The sequence below is a fragment of the Saccopteryx leptura genome, chromosome 5 (assembly GCF_036850995.1).
Source record: "Saccopteryx leptura isolate mSacLep1 chromosome 5, mSacLep1_pri_phased_curated, whole genome shotgun sequence".
Lineage (NCBI taxonomy): Eukaryota > Metazoa > Chordata > Mammalia > Chiroptera > Emballonuridae > Saccopteryx > Saccopteryx leptura.
The window spans coordinates 101606360-101627702 of record NC_089507.1 but is presented as its reverse complement, the minus strand read 5'-3'; the positions used below and the strand labels follow the sequence as shown (position 1 = coordinate 101627702).

Below are 21343 nucleotides of genomic sequence, written 5' to 3'. Positions count from 1 at the left end.
ATTTTGATGAATAAGCATGTTGAAGGGCACATCTGGATAGCTAGTGAGTGTTTTGCTGGGGGTCTGACCTAACATTCTCGCTAGGGGAAAAAAGATAAAAACTCTCAAAACAAAAACCCAGCATGGACTTGGTCTAGAGCATGACCCTGCCCTTTTTTGGGCGTGAACTTTTTACTTCCTTTCCCCTAAACAATCAAGTACCCATGAGACTTGCAAACAGAGGAGCAAGGGGGCAGTGGCAGCTTGTCCTGGGCTCATCCCCTGAGCCTGACACTACAGCCACTTTTTCTCAAACTTTCCATTGAACTAACAGCAGCCCCGCTTTGGCTTGCATCTTTCACTGTGACCTTCACTTCCCAGTGAGTCAACAGGAGCTCTGCCTTTGCTCACTTCTTTCCTATAACGTTCCTAGGAAGCCAAAGCAGAACAATGCCTAGGCACTTTACTATTGCTTCTTTTACCTTAAATCCTTCCCGTGTTTCACTGTCCCAGCTTTAATAAACATACTCTCAAAATCACCCAAACTTGTTATGTGAAATTTTTTTCTGCATAAAGTCAAGAACTGACATGATACCGACTTGCTCTAGGCCTACGCAAAAGGCCAGATCCCCTTTCCAGTAACACTTCCAAGATGGCGATTGACAGAGTTCAATTTCTTGGGAGCTGTCAGAATGAAGATCTCAATTAGTTCTTGCCAGCTGGTGTCAAAAGGCTACCTGCAACTCCTTGCCACATGGGCCTTTCCATACATGGCCCCTTATTTTATCAAAGTATGCAAGCTGAGAAACAACAGACTCGATAGCAAGGTAGACATCACAATCTTGTGTCACCTAATTATAGAAATCATATCTTTGATTTTATAATGTTTTATTGATTTGAAGCAGATCACAAGTACTATACACATTGAAGGATATAGTGTTACAGCAAGGCATGAATATAGGGAGGCAGGGACCACTGAGGCCATCTGGAAGTGCCTACTGCTCCCCTAATGGACCATGAGCTCCATGAGAGCATCCTCTCAGATTGGTAACCTTTGAGAACCCTTCAAAAATAGAAGTATCGGAAGTAACCACTAAATATCTTCCCAGCTGCAAAGGGAAGAAAGATTCTGAAAACCATATGCTGTCAGGCATGATCTCAACCTCTAGAAATGTTTTAGGATAATGTTTAAATGCAGGTTTTATGAGTCCTTTTAAAAATAGAAGCAGAGAGCCTGGTAGCCTGGTATGACTTTACTAAGGAAGAAATCGAGCCATTATTTTTTACTAACAAAGTTCCAAGGCTGCTGAACCAGGAAGTAAGAAAAAAAAATAGTGTCTCTGCACTTAAACAAGACATTTAGTGCAAAATACAGGTAATTATTGCAGGGGCTATTAGACAAATTTATAACCTGTGGAATGATGTACTCAAGGCCATTAGTATCAAATGTGAATATTTTCTTAAAATCTGAAACAAGATTTAGCCCTACTTTCACAATAAAAATATAAAAAGCATACTCATCAAGTTTATACTTATGATAAATACTAAATACATGAAATACTGGAATAAGAATTCTGATCTTGACCAGCCAGAGGCATAGAAAATAAGATGAATTCTAATGATACATCTTGCTGTTGGCTTCAACACAGCAACTGCACAAATAAATAGAAGATGAGGAAACACAGCTTAATGGTAACATTAAACAAAGCAACATTTAGGGGTTTTACTATCTAGCAGAAATTTCTTATTAGTTGAGAGTATAATCTCACTAATATGTCTTTTTGAACTGCGTTAATTAATGCTGTCACTATGTGAGTGCACACAAGATTGATTACCCCTCTAGCGAGATCATATAAGATGTGGATAGAAGCATGGACTTTTAGGGTGAGTCAGAATTGATAAGGCTAATGGGCACGAGAGAGGAGATTTGAGTAGGCTGTTTCAGGAGGAGGCGTAGCTGAAAGAAAGCAGAACTGCAGAAATTCATCCTAGATTTCTGGCTATTTTTTTCTTATCAAAATTATTCAAGAAACCAGATACAGAATCGGAGGGTGGAATGAGGTCTTGATTCAGGGGAAAAAGGTCATGTTGTGGGTTGCTAGGGAATTTTGTTATATGTGAGCTTCGGACCAACCATGGAGTTCTGTTCAGGAAATTCTGAATAGTATCTTTTTTAAAAATGGTATTTTAACCACATGAAGGGTGATAACTCAAGTACTATAGTAGACTTAGTGTTTTAAAATGACTAACATAATGACTATTTTGCATCTTGTGGAGTAAGTCTGCTGTGATTATCACAGACAACTTGACATGGTTATTTATTTATTTCTTTTTTAACTTAGGAACCCAAGGGGTCACTGGCTTGAACATGGCAATATCTGAGAAAACATGCTAACTCGTCTAATATGCATGACATTTCCATACACTGTTCCTGGGAGCTGTGTCCGCTGTGCCTGCAGGGAGCTGGAAGAAGAACAAGGAAGTCAGTGTATCATTCATTTCATTACGTAACCCTGGACAGCTGCCATCCCAGCACTGCCTTGCTTGTGATTGGCATAAATAAAAAATGCTGGACCCTTGTCTTCTATTTCTGTTGCAGTCCAGAAAAGAACGGAAAGACAGAGTCAGCTTCACCAGGACTGTAAACAGTGATGAACCCCAAACGTAGTCGTTCTGTGAAATTGAATGATGGGCACTTCATGCCAGTGCTTGGACTTAGCACTGCTGCTTCTGAAGGAGTAAGTGAAACTCAGTGGACCAGGAGTTGAATGCAAACAGACTTAGAAGGGCCTAGAACACAGTGGGTGATTTGGAAGGATTCGTGAGGCCTCCATTTTACCACCTCTGATTTTGTACTAAGTGAAATGATGAGCCTGATTAGTCAGTAGTGTAGTGGATAAAGTGATGTACTGGGACATATAGGACCCAGGTTTTAAACTCTGGTACTCATCCAGCTTGAGCAAGGGGTCACTGGCTTGAACATGGCATCATAGTCTCATGATCACTGGCTTGAGCTTTAAGGTCACTGGCTTGAGCAATGGGTCACTTGCTTTGTCCAGAGGTCACTGGCTTGAAGTCCAATGTCACTGGCTTTAGCAAGGGGTCACTCGCTCTGCTATAACTACCTAAGGAGCTGCAACAAAGAATTGATGCAAAGAGATGAGTCTCTCTTCTTTCCTGTTTTTCTCTATGTGTTCATCTCTCTGACTCTCTTGTCTCTGTTAAAAAATAAATAAAATAAATGGAATGATGAGCTGTTGAATCTGGGGAGTCAGACGTGATACCTCTGCAGGTGGATTATTTCTATTATTACCAATATTACTGTTATTTTTTGGTAACTTAATGTACATAGAATGCTTACCATATATTTCAAATACTTTACCTACATTATTTTCTTCAATTCAGCAACAGCTAGCCCACGTAAGTACTATGATTCATCTTATTTCTCTCTTGTTTTGAATATAAGCTGGGATACTCTCCTTGGACACATCTGCTCCTTGGTCAGTGTCATTCTGCTCTTTCTGAGAACTGATGGGCAGGGGCCCAGGAGGAGAGGACAGCAAACATGGTTCTTTTTGTGAGGTAGTGGGGCTGAAAGTATTTGCTAGAGAATTTGTCATTGAATTTGTTGTATAAAAGCCACTGTTATTACAAGGGTTATGCATTTATTTATTTATTTATTTACTTCTTTTAATTTTTCCATTGATTTGAGAAAAGGTGAGAAGGATGAGAGAGAGAGAGAGAAGCATCAACTTCTTGTTTCTCATGGTTGTTCCATTTAGTTGTGTATTCATTCATTGCTTCTCTCATGTGCCCTGACCAAAGTTTGAACCTACAGCCCCTACTGTACAGGGTCGACGCTTCATCCTCTGAACAACCTGGCCAGGCCTTTAAATGTTAGACATTTAGAAAGGAAACCTGAGGAGGCATAAATTACAATGTAGACAGAATTGTGCTTCTCATCAGATTTATTATTCATGTATCCCCATTGTTGACAGCAATACACTTAAAGTGTCAAACTGTATTCATGGTTGGGGAGGGGCAGCTTTGGGATTGCATAGGTGAGAATACTCCATAAGTGACAGAGACCATTCCATTCCATCTTGGTAGAGCTCTGACATAAAATATCAATATCTAATAGCTGTCAGACAGGGCTAATTGATTTTTCAATGACATAATTATCAATGTATCCACTGTTACAGCTTAAGAACAAGTTATGTCTATAATTATTACAGTCAACTTTCATTATTCTTGTTAAAGACAGAGAACAGAACAAAATATCTCATAAACCCCTCACAAGAGTAAAAGTAACAGGTACATCTGCTTAGTACAGTACAAAAGGTAAACAGTGTAAAAGAAGCATCTTTCACATTCTCATCAGAGTTTTTTTTCTAATTGCAACTCCCCTGACTCAGCAACTATTTAATGTGAGTGTTGGCAGGAACAGGAAGCATGGGTCAGGGATCCTGCATGTGACTTCTTTTATTCGGTCAGGTGCGTTTTCTGGGAAACGTGCAAACTCAGTGTCTCAGATTTAGTCAGTTAGGCATCTATCATTAGAAATTGAGGCAGGCTGTGTAAATGCCTGGCTGACGCTGCCCACTAATAGCACCTGTGTGTTGAGGTGAGAAGCAGCAGCCAGTTCTCTGGGCATCTCCTTCGGCGTCCACCTGCTCTTGCTTTAGGTTTCCTGGATTTCGCTCAGGTGTCCTGACCTCTCAGTCTTTTCACAGAAGTTCCCATGCTGACCAGGGGACAGCCTCATATAACCCCGTATGTGCAATCAACATGTTGATTTTAGTGACCTCAGAGGCTAAAATAAATATTAAATTTAATAAACCAGTGTTTGGCTTGGTGGGCAGAAAAAAACAATATTTTTTATTTCATGTGTATGACTGTCAAAACAATCCAGGTAGAATATGTAATTATTAATTACTAAATCAATTATTAACCAATTTCACAGTCAAGAGTAAACTTCTACTTGATGTTAAAATCTACCCTAGGAGGGAAGGAGTTTGCACCGAAGTAATTTCTGCTCTCTGGCATCTTGACAACTAGAGAAAGACAGTTGATGCAAGCTGAAAAGCTACCTAACAATGCTTGATATTATATCTCTAAATGCCAGTGGAAGTGGAGATATTCAGGATGAGGGAGGGTTATGTGAGCTTAGGTGTTCTGGGGAGGCATCAGGAGGAGGTGAGTTGATCTTAAGCAAGGCTTGATATCAGACACAAGCATTCTATTGAATGGTGGGATCAGCGTCATTTAAGTAGAAGAGACATGCTTCTTTTTAGTGTGCTCACAAAATGTCTGATGCTGATCAAGGGGCAGTCTCACGTAGCCATCTTCTCCCCTGACCACTGCCCATAGTGAAACAGAAGGCACAGAGGACTGAAGACAGAGGACAAAACATTGCCTGATGTAGAGAGAATGTACTTTAGGCAGAGGGGTTTTAACGTTTTCCTGTGAAAAAATGGGAATTAATTTAAAAGTTGGAGCAACATTAAGAAATATTCATGATCTTGTCATTAAATAATCTATGTATGTATATAATAACAACAACAAAACCAAGACTTGCTCCAGTTGCGTCCAAGGCCATTATACCTTTCCTTGCCCCCTGTGTTAACCATTCTAGATCCCTATCATGCTCTGTTGGACTAAGCTGCTTGTCTAATGGGATAATCACTGCCAGGTCTCAGCACCTGGTTACCATGCCTGGTGGTAAATGCTAACATTGTTTTTTCATGGTTATTGCCAGGCATGGAAGCACCAAGAGCTGCCCTAGTGACTTTCCTGAACTCTAGCCATACTCCTCCCTACCACCATTTTATAGGGGCCACTCTTCCTCTGAAAAGCAGGATTAATGACCACTGTTCATGTAGTCATCACCTTTCAAACTCAGCGTATCTTGGTACATGAACTCTGAAGGACTGGGGAGAAGCCATGGCATTGCTTTACGTGGAATCCTTCCTTTGTCACCTAGTTAAGTTTTTCTCCACTGGGAACCATGTTCTTTAATCTGGAAGATCCTATATTTGAGGCAGTAGGCAACATAAATCCCCCATGTGGAAACTGAGAGTGAGGATGAGAGATTGTCCTGGGTGCTATTCTATTCCTGGGCCTGTTGAACAATTCTGTATTGAATGGCTTGATTGTCCAGATTGCATGGAGAAACAATTTTCACTAATTTATTTTAGATTAGAGATTATATTGGGGTTTAATCTATGCCCCAGAATATAGGTTTGTTACCAAGTCTTTCCCCCTCAAAAAGGGGAACATGATACATGTAGAAACAGCAGGTGAACAAGCTCTAAAGAAAATAGTTTCTTTTTGAGTCAGGCCAATGGTCAAACCTCCTTATTCATATGTTGCAGGTTCCTAAGAGCAAGGCTACTGAGGCCACCAAAGTGGCAATTGATGTAGGTTTCCGTCACATCGACTCAGCATACGTCTATGAAAACGAGGAGGAGGTCGGCAAGGCTATCTGAGAGAAGATTGCGGATGGCACAATGAAGAGAGAGGACATATTCTACACCACCAAGGTGCTGTGGGCAGAGTGACGAGTAGTAACTGTCAGAGCAGATGTGTTATTTTGAAAAAACAAACAAACATTGGTCTCGATTTGAATTACTTATTTATCTCCTAACACTGTAAAAGTCCATTATATAAAAACACAAAGCAGAAAAGGATGGCTCTTCTCTGGATTGTTTTAACAGTGGGTTCCCAAATCAGGTCTGATTTACCAAATTTTGTAACAATTTCCTTATGTGTAACATAAAGATTGCTGAATGGTCCTGTGTGTGTCCCCATCAATGATGACTCGTTTCCAGGATGTGGACCTTTCAGCTGCCCTGTTTCCAGGCATTTATTATGTAGTGCAGTAGATTCTACTTTTCCTTGCCTGACATTCCTTGACTCTCTTTTCAGACATGAGTTTTCTAATCCCTGAAACAATTAGGTTGCTTTTCCCGGCCCAGTGAAGTTTTCTTCACAGTATTCTTACAATCACTGAAATAAATCTCAGTGTTCTCATTTATACTAAGAGCCTCATTTGTACTAAGTAACATAAATTTAGCCCCAGAACTTCTTTCTCTGAGACCAGCACTGTCTCTTAACTAGGACGTTAATTTTGGTTCCCAAATGTGTGAATCATAAGCGATTTTTTGTTTATTTGTTTCTTTTGGTTACTGCAGCTTTGGTCTACTTTCTTTCGACCAGAATTGGTTCGACAGGCCCTGGAAAGATCATTGAAGAAACTTCAACTGGACTATGTAGATCTCTTCCTTATTCATCTGCCAATAGCTATGAAGGTCAGCTTTTGTTTTCCTTGTTAGTATCAAGAATATTCACAACTGCTGTTGCACCTCCATTATCTCACTCCAGCTAGATTTTGGGGTATCTTTCTGTGAGAGGTAGATGTGAGTATGTTGGATAGAACTGCTAAAATATTTATGACTCTCCTTGACAGTTGTGTCACCTCACTATCAAATCATTTTATTCTTATCCTATAGTCTTCAGAAAGATAGAAATTCAATGAGCTCAGTGCCTCCACTTCAAAGCGTTCAGAACACTGTCCTTATGTCTAGGTGATGTGTTTCTGTCTGTAATGCTTTAGTGATGAGGGTCCTCAAGAACCCTGAGTTATAAAAGATAGTAAGAGACACAATAGGAAGTCCATACCTCCTTAAGGGGAGGGTCTCTTGCATATGAACTTTTTCACCCATTCAAGAGAGAAGCTTCTTGGGGTGGACCATATTGCACACTGGGCTCCTCTGGACATTGCTTGTCCAGCCTCCTATCCCAGTGGACATTTGCTGAGCACATCTGGTGTTCTCACTCTGTCTGAATTGGGTTATCATCAATTGAAACTAAAACACATTCTTACTAGTAAGGGAAAGTCTCATCATCCAAACCAGCCTATCCTTGTGAAACAAAATCAATTCTGACTCTAGGAGAACTCATTCTTAGTGAAGTTTTTGGAGAGGGAATGGGTAAGAGTGTGGATGTGGTTGAGGGCCAAGATACTTTGCTATAGTCTCTCAGGTGATTCTGATCTTCCCTTCACTCAATGTATTCTCTTACACATCGCTCTCAGTATCTCTGCTTAGTAATAACAGCCTCTTGAAGTTTGTATTACCAAGCTACTTAGGCACCAGAAAGAACATTCTTTTAAAATATCCCTCTTCTTCATACTCTCTTCCCTCTGTATTGTAGCCTGGAGAGGAGCGTTTACCAAAGGATGCTAGTGGGAAGGTTATTTTAGAGACTGTGGACCTGCGTGACACATGGGAGGTAAGTTCTATGACTGCCACCAAAGGCACTGTGACAAGGTGGGCATCAGTGCCCAAGGGTTAGATGAAATGGGTTGTCACCCCATTTGCTTTCTGCTCTCAGACAGGTCACTGAACTCCTCTGTACCTGTGCTCAATTCTATAAAGCCAGGGAGTGGAATAAGATCATAGCTAAGTTCTATTTTTTGATTTGTATTTTTTTGAAGTTAGAAGTGGAGAGGCAGACAGACAGACTCGCACATGTGCCTGACTAGTATCCATCTGGCATTCCCATCTGGGGGCGATACTCTGCCCATCTGGAGTGTTGCTCTGTTGCAACAAAAGCCACTCTAGTGCCTGAGGTGGAGGACATGGAACCATCTTCAGCACGTGGGCCAACTTTGCTCCAATGGAGCCTTGGTTGAAGGAGGGAAAGAGAGAGAGACAGAGAGGAAGGAGAGGGGGAAGGGTGGAGAAGCAAATGGGTGCTTCTCCTTTGTGCCCTGACCAGGGATTGAACCTGGGACTTCCACACACTGGGCTGACGCTCCACTGCTGAGCCAACTGACCAGGCCCACTAAGGTCTATTTTTAATATAAACTTCGGTGGCTCTAAGAAGGGTTTCTTTGCCGCAGTGATCAGGTTGAGTCTATGAGCCCTAAAAGAAGCATCATCAGAAGCATAGGAATTAATTATAGGTCTATCCCAAGACAGATAAAAACACAAGAAAAGGGGAAGCTGCTGTCCCCTTAGCAGGAGGAGAGTGAACCTTACCTTTCTACACCCTATTCTATTCACTTGTTTCACCCTTCTAAAAAGAAGCAGCAGAAAAATCTTTTAGCAGTAGAAAATCTAAGAATTCTTCTTTGCCCTTACCTATGACACCATTTGTTTAGGGAACTATTAAGTGCCTAACAGCAAAATATGCACCATGGATGGGGGCAGGCAGCTGAGCGGAATTTAAAATTATCTTAATGTCTATTTATTGCCCTGGATATGCATGTCACAGGTTCAAGGACATGAGGTATGTGTACAGAGCAATAAAGTACTGTAGGAAATAATGTACCCAAGTGATAAAACTGTTTGCCTCAGCTAAATTGTTATGCACGTTAAGACAGATTTCTGGTTTTTGAAAAGTTCACTGTCAAATGGAAAAGCTAAACTTCACTAAAGGTTTGCCACACATGTCCTTTCTCCCCAGGCCCTGGAGAAGTGTAAGGATGCAGGTTTAACCAAGTCCATCGGGGTGTCCAATTTCAATCGCAAGTTGCTGGAGATAATCCTGAACAAGCCAGGGCTCAAGTACAAGCCCGTCTGCAACCAGGTGAGCCTGTGCCCATGGAAACTTCTTTACTTTCTTCTCTTCACACCCTCTTTCTTGATGTCAGCTACATAGATGTTAGTTCCTTTTATTGCAATAGGAAATTTCAGAGAAGGAACAGGTTGAGTGGAGTGGGAAGATCCTGCCTGCAGTCATTCCGAGATGGGTTTGAGCTTCCCAGGAGATATTGAGGTGGAGAGGCTAAGTTGGCAGGTAGAAGTGTTGGTCTGAAGCTCAGACAGGCAGTCAGTGCTAGAGGTACATGTTTGGGAGTCCTTGCTTTATGAGTTGCAATTAAACTCATTGAAATGGATTCCCTTTCCTAGGGAAGTTCAAGGAATGAATGGGAAGGGGTTGGAAAGTCAACATTTAAGGCTCTGGTTAGGGTGTTGAGTAGAAGTTGGCAGAAAGGGAGAAAGAAAATGAGTTGCGTGTGGTGTTAGGAAAACGAAAGAAGACACTGGAAAAGGTGTGTGAGAGCCATGGGTGAATCCTGCTGGGAGCAGCCAATCGACCTAGGGATAAAAAGGGTGTGGGTTTTTATGATGTGGGTTTCCTGGGAAACCTCTCAAGTAGAAATTCAGAATGGAAAGGGGGAAGGCTGGTTAAAAGCAAAGCAGTGCAAAGTGAAGAAGTGGATAAATCATAAATAAAAGAAATATATATTTTTTAAAATAACAATGCCGCTAATGCTCAAGCAGTATGATGTTGTAAAGTTGTATATCTCTTTTTTAAAAACTGTTTGAAAATTATGCAAGAAACCATTTAAATATTTATACTCTTCATCTTAGTTATTTACTTTTTGGAATCTGTTTGTAGAAAATAACTCTTAATATGTTCAAGTATATTCCTTCCTACTTTCTCCTCTCTCTCTCCTTCTCTCAATTCATTTGGGAGAGAAACTAGACATTTTTTCTTTTAAACTTTTCCTCACAATTGGTTTCACTGATGGATCCCTGGGATAGAATTGAACACATTACTGTCTTATTTTTCTTATAAATTGGAGTTACATCTAAAGACTTGAGGATCATATATACATTATTGTGAATTCATGAATTTCAACAAATATAGTTACTTTCTTTTGATAATCAAATTATCACCATTATAATCAGAAGATGCCTCTTCAGATGACATCCCTCAGTGTCCTTCCTCTCTCTTACTTTACTAAAATGTAAAATGTTTCAGTTCAATTTGCTGCTTTTTTACCCGGTACTGAAATCAGGCATTTTTCTTAGGAATCTTTTTTTTTTTTATGTAGAAAAGTACATGTAGATGTCACAACATTATGTTTGTCTTTAATTATTTTAAACACTAACAAAAAGTAACAAGAAAATTGTTTTAGCACTTCTGAAAATCAATAGCATCTGAGGTATTTCAGAAGGTGCATGAAAAAATGACCAATCTGGAAAATATGGTGCATATGTTGGCTATTCCTTTTTTTTTTTTTTTTTTTTTTGTATTTTTCTGAAGCTAGAAATGGAGAGAGACAGTCAGACAGACTCCCGCATGTGCCCAACCGGGACCCACCCGGCACGCCCACCAGGGGCGATGCTCTGCCCACCAGGGGGCGATGCTCTGCCTCTCCGGGGCACCGCTCTACCGCATCAAGAGCCACTCTAGCGCCTGGGGCAGAGGCCAAGGAGCCATACCAGTGCCCGGCCCATCTTCGCTCCAATGGAGCGTTGGCTGCGGGAGGGGAAGAGAGAGACAAAGAGGAAGGGGGGTGTGAAGAAGCAAATGGGCACTTCTATGTGCCCTGGCCGGGAATCGAACCCGGTTCTCCTGCATGCCAGGCCGACGCTCCACCGCTGAGCCAACCGACCAGGGCCTTGGCTATTCCTTAAAAGACTTTTCAAGCCCTGGCCGGTTGGCTCAGCGGTAGAGCGTCGGCCTAGCGTGCGGAGGACCTGGGTTCGATTCCCGGCCAGGGCACACAGGAGAAGCGCCCATTTGCTTCTCCACCCCTCCGCCGCGCCTTCCTCTCTGTCTCTCTCTTCCCCTCCCGCAGCCAAGGCTCCATTGGAGCAAAGATGGCCCGGGCGCTGGGGATGGCTCTGTGGCCTCTGCCTCAGGCGCTAGAGTGGCTCTGGTCGCAACATGGCGATGCCCAGGATGGGCAAAGCATCGCCCCCTGGTGGGCAGAGCGTCGCCCCTGGTGGGCGTACCGGGTGGATACCGGTCGGGCGCTTGCGGGAGTCTGTCTGACTGTCTCTCCCTGTTTCCAGCTTCAGAAAAATGAAAAAAAAAAAAAAAAAAAAAAAAAAAAGACTTTTCAAATTTACATGGAGCTCATGTACTCTGATGCCTTCTTATCTCGGCAATTCACAGGTGGAATGTCACCCATACCTCAACCAGAGCAAACTCCTGGAATTCTGCAAGTTGAAGGACATTGTTCTTGTTGCCTACAGTGCCCTGGGGACCCAAAGAGACCCAAACTGGTAAGAAGAATATCAGAGCTAACCTATGTCAGCATCTCTATTGGTGATGAAACAGTTTTTTAAAATTAGGTTTTAACATTTTTTTACATGTGCATATGAGAGACAGACAGAGACACAGATAGGAAGGGAAAAAATGATAAGCATCATCTACTAATTGCATCACTTTAGTTGTTCATACTTCTCGTGTATGCCTTCAGTGGGGAGGGGGGGGTGGCTCCAGCTGCACCAGTAATCTCTTACTCATGCTAACGACCTTGGGCTCAAGCCACTGACCTTTGAGCTCAATTCAAAGACCATGGGATCATGTTGATGATCTCATGCTCAAGCCTCTGAGCTCACACTCAAGCTAGTGACCTGGGTGTCTCTAACCTGGGACCTCAGTGTTCCAAGTCAGTTCTCCATCCACTGTGCCACCACCAGTCAGGCATTTTATTATGGAAAACTTCAAACATAAATACAGCAAACACAATAGTGTAGCAAGTGCCCTCACTGAACTTCCAGTCATCGATGTTCTTTCATTCCTGTTTCACCCATGCATCCATCAACTTCTAATTCCACCCAAAAAAATATTTTTAAAAGTGATTTTGTGATAAAATTTATACAGCTTGTCATGTATAAATCTTAGTTGTACATGTTGACAATGGATATGTTGCATAACAAATGTTTCTCTTCAATTGTTTGGGAAATTAGGGACAAAGGGAAAGTACACTCTCGATTTCTAGTTCTACATCCTTCAAATTGCCATTTTTTGGTTTTGTTCACAGGGTAGACAAGGATAGCCCTGTTCTCTTGGAGGACCCAACCTTGAATGCCATTGCCAAGAAACACAATAGAAGTGCTGGTCAGGTGGCCCTGCGCTACCAAGTACAGCGGAAAGTGGTGGTTCTGGCCAAGAGTTTCAATGAGAAGAGAATCAAAGAGAACTTCCAGGTACAGGCTGGACACCATCTCTCCAGAGTGAGGAATGGGTGCTATACTGGGGGCCATGTCTCTCACCTTCCAGCATGTCCCCATGTTCATTTATTCCCATGCATTTCTCCCTATGCTGTTGGGGCAGCTTGGAAGAGTGGGACAGAGAACACTGGCTTCACGGTCCTAGGTTTTATGGCTCCAAAGCAGATTTGCTGCTTCCTGGTGTGTGACACTGAGTATATTTTACCTCTGTTGTTTTATCAATTTTAGGCGTCTTAATATGCAGTAAAGAACTACTACAACCCTGGTTCCTTTCTTTCATCTTCTCTACATAATGAACCCCTATTTGTATTTCAGTATCAAACTCGAATAGGATTAGCTGCTTTGCTGAACCACTGGGACCCCAGCAGAATTGTCATTCACCATTGTAGTTGGCATGGCTGTGTTAGGGAGTTTGCTCCTTCTTTTTTTATTTTTATTTATTTATTTTTTTTAAATAATTTTATTTTTAATGGGGCGACATCAATAAATCAGGATACATATATTCAAAGATAACTCCAGGTTATCTTGTCGTTCACTTATGTTTCATACCCATTACCCAAAGTCAGATTGTCCTCTGTCACCTTCTATCTAGTTTTCTTTGTGCCCCTCCCCTCCCCCTTTCCCTCTCCCTCTCCCCCTCCCCTCTTCCCCCGTAACCACCAGACTCTTATCAATGTCTCTTAGTTTCACTTTTATGTCCCACCTACGTATGGAATAATGCAGTTCCTGATTTTTTCTGATTTACTTATTTCACTTCTTATAATGTTATCAAGATCCCACCATTTTAGTGTAAATGATCGGATCTCATCATTTCTTATGGCTGAGTAGTATTCCATAGTGTATATGTGCGACATCTTCTTTATCCCGTCATCTATTGACGGGCTTTTTGGTTGTTTCCATGTCCTGGCCACTGTGAACAATGCTGCAATAAACATGGGACTGCATGTGTCTTTACGTATCAATGTTTCTGAGTTTTTGTGGTATATACCCAGTAGAGGGATTGGTGGGTCATAAGGTAGTTCTATTTTCAGTTTTTTGAGGAACCACCACACTTTCTTCCATAATGGTTGTACTACTTTACATTCCCACCAACAGTGGATGAGGGTTCCTTTTTCTCCACAGCCTCTCCAACATTTGCTATTACCTGTCTTGTTAATAATAGCTAAACTAACAGGTGTGAGGTGTTATCTCATTGCAGTTTTGATTTGCATTTCTTTAATAACTAAAGAAGAGGAGCATCTTTTCATATATCTGTTGGCCATTTGATTTCTTCCTGGGAGAAGTGTCTGTTCATGTCCTCTTCCCATTTTTTTATTGGATTGGTTGTTTGTTTGTTGTTGAGTTTTATGAGTTCTTTGTATATTTTGGATATTAGGCCCTTATCTGAGCTGTTGTTTGAAAATATCATTTCCCATTTAGTTGGCTGTCTGTTTATTTTGTTATCAGTTTCTCTTGCTGAGCAAAAACTTCTTAGTCTGATATAGTCCCATTCATTAATTTTTGCCTTCACTTCTCTTGCCTGTGGAGTCAAATTCATAAAATGCTCTTTAAAACCCAGGTCCATGAGTTGAGTACCTATGTCTTCTTCTATGTACTTAATTGTTTCAGGTCTTATGTTTAGATCTTTGATCCATTTTGAGTTAATTTCAGTACAGAGGGACAGACTGTAGTCCAGTTTCATTCTTTTGCATGTGGATTTCCAGTTTTACCAGCACCATTTATTGAAGAGGCTTTCTTTTCTCCATTTTGTGTTGTAGGCCCCTTTATCAAAAATTATTTGACTATATATATATGTGGTTTTATTTCTGGGCTTTCTATTCTGTTCCATTGGTCTGAGTGTCTATTTCTCTGCCAATACCATGCTGTTTTGATTGTCATGGCCCTATACTCCTATACTATAGTTTGAAGTCAGGTATTGTAATGCCCCCAGCTTCATTCTTTTTCTTTAGGATTGCTTTGGCTATTCGGGTTTTTTTATAGTTCCATATAAATCTGATGATTTTTTGCTCCATTTCTTTAAAAAATGTCCTTGGAATTTTGATGGGAATTGCATTAAATTTATATATTGCTTTGGGTAATATGGCCATCTTGATTATATTTATTCATCCTAACCAAGAACAAGGTATATTCTTCCATCTCATTATACCTTTTTTGATTTCCCTTAACAATGGTTTATAGTTTTCATTATATAAGTCCTTTACATTCATTGTTATGTTTATTCCTAAGCATTTTATTTTTTTTGTTGCAATCGTCAAGGGGATTATTCTTTTGAGTCCGTTCTCAAATGTTTTATTGTTGGCATATAGAAAGGCTATTGACCTCTGTATGTTAATTTTGTATTCTGTGACCTTACTGTATTGGCTTATTGTTTCTAGTAGTTTTTTGTGGATTTTTTTTGGGTTTTCAATGTATAGGATCATATCATCTGCAAAAAGTGATACCTTTACTTGTTCTTTTCCGATATGGATGTCTTTAATTTTTTTGCCTTGTCTGATTGCTCTGGCTAGAACCTCTAGTACCACATTAAATAAGAGTGGAGAGAGTGGACAACTCTGTCTTGTTCTTGATTTAAGGGGGAAAGCCTTCAGTTTTCTGCCATTTAATATGATGTTAGCGGATAGTTTATCATATATGGCCTTTATCATGTTGAGATATTTTCCTTCTATACCCATTTTGTTGAGAGTCTTAAACATAAAATTGTGTTGTATTTTATCGAAAGCCTTTTCTGCGTCTATTGATAAGATCATGTGATTTTTGTTCTTTGTTTTGTCGATATGGTGTATTACGTTAACTGTTTTACGTATGTTGAACCATCCTTGAGATTCTGGGAAGAATCCCACTTGATCATGATTTATTATCTTTTTAATATGTTGTTGTATTCTATTTGCTAGTATTTTGTTTAGTATTTTAGCTTCTGTATTCATTAGAGATATTGGTCTGTAGTTTTCTTTTTTTGTGCCATCCTTGCCTGGTTTTGGTATGAGGGTTATGTTGGCCTCATAAAATGCGTTTGGAAGTATTGCTTCTTCTTCAATTTTTTGGAAGACTTTCAGTAGAATGGGAACCAAGTCTTCTTTGAATATTTGATAAAATTTGCTGGTATAGTCATCAGGGCCTTGACTTTTATTTTTGGGGAGGTTTTTAATGTTTTTTTCTATTTCCTCCCTGCTGATTGTTCTGTTTAGGCTTTCTGCTTCTTTTTGACTCAGTCTAGGAAGGTTGTATTGTTCTAGGAATTTATCCATTTCTTCTAGGTTGTTGAATTTAGTGGCATAAAGTTTTTCATAGTATTCTACAATAATTCTTTGTATATCTACAGTGTCTGTGGTGATTTCTCCTCTTTCATTTTGGATTTTGTTTATATGAGTTCTTTCTCTTTTTTCCTTGGTAAGTATTGCCAAGGGTTTGTCAATTTTGTTGATCTTTTCAAAGAACCAGCTCTTTGTTCTATTAATTTTTTTCTATAGTTTTTCTGTTCTCTATTTCATTTATTTCTGTTCTGATTTTTATTATCTCCTTTCTTCGGCCGGTTTTGGGTTGTCTTTGTTCTTCTTTTTCTAGTTCCTTAAGGTGTGAAGTTAAGTGGTTCACTAGGGCTCTCTCTTGTTTGTTCATATATGCCTGAAGTGATATGAACTTCCCTCTTATCACTGCTTTTGCTGCATCCCATAGATTCTGATATGTCGTATTGTCATTTTCATTAGTCTGTATATATCTTTTGATCTCTGCACTTATTTCTTCTTTGATCCATTCATTTTTAAAAAGTATGTTGTTTAGTTTCCACATTTCTGTGGCATTTTTTCCCTCTTTTTTGCAGTTGAATTCTAGTTTCAAGGCTTTATGATCAGAAAATATGCTTGTTACCACTTCGATTTTTCTGAATTTGCTGATGTTGTTTTTGTGGCCTAACATATGGTCAAGTCTTGAGGATGATCCATGTACACTGGAGAAAAATGTATGCTCAGTCACTTTGGGATGAAATGTCCTGTAGATGTCTATCATATCCAGGTGCTCTAGTGTTTTGTTTAAGGCCACTATATCTATGTTGATTCTCTGTTTGGATGACCGATCTAGAGCCGTCAGCGGTGTATTGAGGTCTCCAAGTATGATTGTATTTTTGTCAGTTTTTGTTTTAAGGTCAATAAGTAGCTGTCTTATATATTTTGGTGCTCCTTGGTTTGGTGCATATATCTTAAGAATTGTTATGTGTTCTTGATTCAGTGTCCCCTTAGCCATTATGAAATGTCCATTTTTGTCTCTGAGTACTTTTGCTGTCTTGTAGTCAGCATTATCAGATATGAGTACTGCTACGCCTGCTTTTTTTTGAATGTTATTTGCTTGGAGTATTGTTTTCCAGCCTTTCACTTTGAATTTGTTTTTATCCTTGTTACTTAGATGAGTTTCCTGTAGGCAGCATACAGTTCGATTTTCTTTTTTAATCCATTCTGCTACTGTGTGCCTTTTTACTGGTGAGTTTAATCCATTTACATTTAGTATAATTATTGACACTTGTGAGTTCCCTATTGCCATTTTATAGATTGCTATCTGTTAGTTTTGTGTCTTGTTTGATCCTTCTCTTTCGTTTTTCTATCTTTTGTTTTTATTTGGTTGTATTCCATACATCTTTCCTCTGTTGCTATCTTTTTTTTATCTCATGTGCTTCTGTGGTGGTTTTTTCAATGATGGTTACCTTTAAGTAATGAAAAGGGTTCCTACCCTGTTCATTGTAGCGGACTATTTTGTGAGTACTTTTGCACTCCATCGTCCTTTGCTACTGTTAATCTCCATTCTCTCCCCCCCCCCTTTCTTTTTGTTGTTGTCACAGTTTAAATTTGGTTTTATTGTGTTCTTCTTGGAGCTTTTACTTGTGGCTTTGTTTCTTTTTTGTTCTTTGTATCTGATTGGATAACCGCCTTTAGTACTTCCTCGAGCGGGGGTTTTCTGATAATAAATTCCCTCATCTTTTCTGTATCTGTTAATGTTTTTATTTCTCCTTCATATTTAAAGGATAGCTTTGATGGGTATAGTATTTGTGACTGAAAGTTCCTCTCTTTCAGGACTTTAAATATTGGGGTCCATTCTTTCTAGTTTGTAGAGTTTCTGCTGAGAAATCTGATGATAATCTAATGGGCCTTCCTTTATATGTTGTATTCTTCTTTTCCCTGGCTGCCTTGAGAATTTTTTATTTCCCATTGGTTTGTGCCAATTTCATTATGATATGCCTTGTAGTTGGTTTGTTGGGGTTAAGAAAACTCGGAGTTCTGTTTGCTTCTTGAATTTGAGGCTTTAGTTCTTTCCACAGGCTTGGGAAGTTCTCGTCTATTATTTGTTCGAGTATATTCTCCATTCCATTTTCTTTCTCTTCTCCCTCTGATATACCTATTATTCTTGTTATTCTTTTAGATGGAGTCAGATAATTCTTGTAGGGCTATCTCTTTTTTTTAATTTTTGAGTCTCTTTCTTCTTCTCTCTGTTGTTCCTCAAGTTACTTGTCTTCTATTTCACTAACCCTCTCTTCTATCTGGCCTATTCTATTAGCTAAGCTTGTTACCTTGTTTTTCAGCTCGTGAATTGAGTTTTTCATCTCTGTTTGATTTGTTTTTATAGTTTCAATTTCCTTGGAAATATATTCTTTGTGCTCATTGAGTTGTTTTCTGAGCTCCCTAAATTGCCTTTCTGTGTTTTCTTGTATATCTATGAGTATTTTTAGGATTTCTATCTTAAATTCTCTGTCATTTAGCTCCAAGGTTTCTAATATATTAAATTTTTTCTCCATAGATTTTACCTCATCTAGCTGTGTTACCTCTCTTTCTTTTGTATTCATGATATTTGATTTTCTCTTCCTTAATGACATCTGAGGGTGGTTTTGTTGGTAGTATTAATGAGATTTCAGAATAAAAAGTTAAAAAAATAAAAATTCGAAAAGAGTTGTTTTTTTTAAAAAATTAATAATGAAATAAAGAAAAATAAAATAAAATTAAAATTAAAAAAAAGGAAATTGTTTTCCCCCCTTTCTTTTTTTCTTCTCCTCTCCTCTCCCCTCTTTCTTGAGAAAATCTTGTAGTGAACTGTGAATTATATTGTAGTAAATAGAACAAACAATGCCTGTAATGGAGGGCCTGAATTGAGGAGAAGTAATAAAGGGCCAAAAAAAAAAAAAAAAAAGAAAGAAAAAAAGGGGGTATGGACCCACAAAAAGCAAATAAAGAAAAAATTTGGGTCAAGAATAAAATGATTTGCTTTTAGGTGTTGGTTGACTAAGAGTTATGATGAGAGGAATAAGAGGGAAACATAAAAATGGGGGGACAAATTAAAAAATTACTATTGTATTTAGTGGAACAAGAACTAGATAAAATGGAGAGCCATGGATTGGAGCACTGCTAGTGTGTTAAAAAGGTGAAGTAAAAACCCCCCAAAATACCACAAACATAAGTTTGAGTCTCAGATAAGATAATTTGTTTGTTATTGAGGTTTGAATGAGAGGAGATGTAATGGAGAAAGAAAGAAACTAATATAGAGAAAGATAAGAAAGAGAGAGAGAAAAAAAGAGGGTACCACTAAAAGAAAAAAAAAGAAAAAAGAGGAGAGAGAGAGAGAGTTAAGGGTTTTGGAGTGCAACCCTCATAGAGAGAAAGGAAGAGAAAAGAAAAGATAATGGGAGATGTAACACTTATGGGTAGTGTAGTTCAAGGAGAGGAGAGAGTAAGACCAGCAGAGAGTTTAATGACCAAATTGGAGGAGGAAAGAAAAAAAAATCAAGAATGAAGATAAGAGAAACAAACGAACAAATATAATAAGATAGGATAGGTTATAAAGTGTGCGGATTATTCTTGATTTTGAGAGGTTATCTTTTTGCTTTTTCTTTTCTCCCCTTTTCATGGTCGGTGACTGTGTACCTCGGGTTCTGCCCCTTTGACACGCTCAGGTAGAGGTTTGCAGTTGATAAGTCTCTATGGTGATGTTGTGTATTGTGTTTCAGTCTCGTTGGCAGTCAAGGCTCATTAGCATTTATAGGCTCCGCCAGTGATCGTGTTCCTGGAGCCTTTTTCCTAGTTCAGGCATCCCCAAACTACAGCCCGTGGGCCACATGCGGCCCCCCAAGGCCATTTATCCGGCCCCCTGCCATACTTCCAGAAGGGGCACCTCTTTCATTGGTGGCCGGTGAGAGGAGCACTGTATGTGGCAGGCATCCAATGGTCTGATAGACAGTGAACTGGCCCCCTGTGTAAAAAGTTTGGGGACCCCTGTTAGTCTTTCCTTCCTCAATTAATAGCCTGATAATCCAGATATGGGGTTGCTGCTGCCTCTGCTTGGATGGTAAGAGGCTCAAAGAGCTGGCAACTCTCCACTCTATTCCCACTCAGCACAGGGCTCTGGGTAAGGCTCAGTCAGTCAGAGCTGCTAGCCTAGTCAGGCGGGGCTTCCGCCCACTCAAAGACCTCTGGCTCTGCCACTCTGTGGGATAACATGGGTGCGTACTGCCTAGGCACTTGGAGGAATCTCTTGCCCACTATCTGCACGTGCAGACCAGGATATCAGGCCAGCAGTCTCACACTCTGAGTGAAATCCCCACCAGCACGGAAAAGTTCCAGCGTTGAAATTGACTCTTGCTCCGTCCCCGTGTGCGGCTTTTTCAAGGCGCTGGGGCGGCCTGAGATTCTGCCTTTGGCCCACACAAAGGCCCCTGACTCTGCCCCTCTGTGGGATAACATGGGCGGGCACTGCCGCGGCACTCGGAGGAAACTCTCGCTCACTATCTGTGTGCAGACCAGGATATCAGGCCGGCCGCCTCACCCTTTGAGTGAAACTCCCACCCGCATGGAAAAGTTCCAGCATTGGAATTGGCTTTCGCTCCCTCCCTGTGTGAGGCTTTCCCAGGGTGCTGGGGTGGTCCGGAGATTCCGCTTTTGGCCCACACAGAGGCCTCTGACTCTGCCCCTCTGTTGGGTAACATGGGTGCCCACTCCTGAGGTGCTCAGAGGAATCTTTGCTCACTCTCCTTGTGCGCAGACCAGGATATCAGGCTGGCCGCCTCACCCTCTAAGTGAATCCTCCTCCTGCACAGAAAAGTTCCAGCGTTGAAATTACCTCTCGCTCCCTCCCCATGCGCAGCTTTTTCAGGGCGCTGGGGCGGCCCGGAGATTCTGCTTTCGGCCCACACAAATACCTCTGATTCTGCCTCTCTGTGGTGCAACACGGGCGCCCACTCCCGGGGCTATGGAAGGAAACTCTCACCCACTATCTGTGCGCGCCGACTCGGAGATTGGTGAAAATGGCTGCACCGCTTGTCTTTCTTTGTCTGGCTTTGGCACGAGTGTTAGCTTGTATTGCCCAGGTTGCCACAGAAACAGTTTTTCCTCGGCTTGGATCTCTGTGCCACA

The 21343-nt window shown here is 40.5% G+C and overlaps 1 protein-coding gene and 1 pseudogene across 2 annotated transcripts in view; both read left to right on the top strand.

The window, feature by feature from the left end:
• The window catches only part of LOC136405685 (aldo-keto reductase family 1 member C15-like), a 470894-nt gene that overhangs the window by 25751 nt on the left and 423800 nt on the right, over nt 1–21343 (top strand). The gene's annotated exons all lie outside the window — the stretch shown is intronic.
• LOC136405693 (aldo-keto reductase family 1 member C15-like) overlaps nt 1–21343 on the top strand; it is a 51024-nt pseudogene that overhangs the window by 25818 nt on the left and 3863 nt on the right.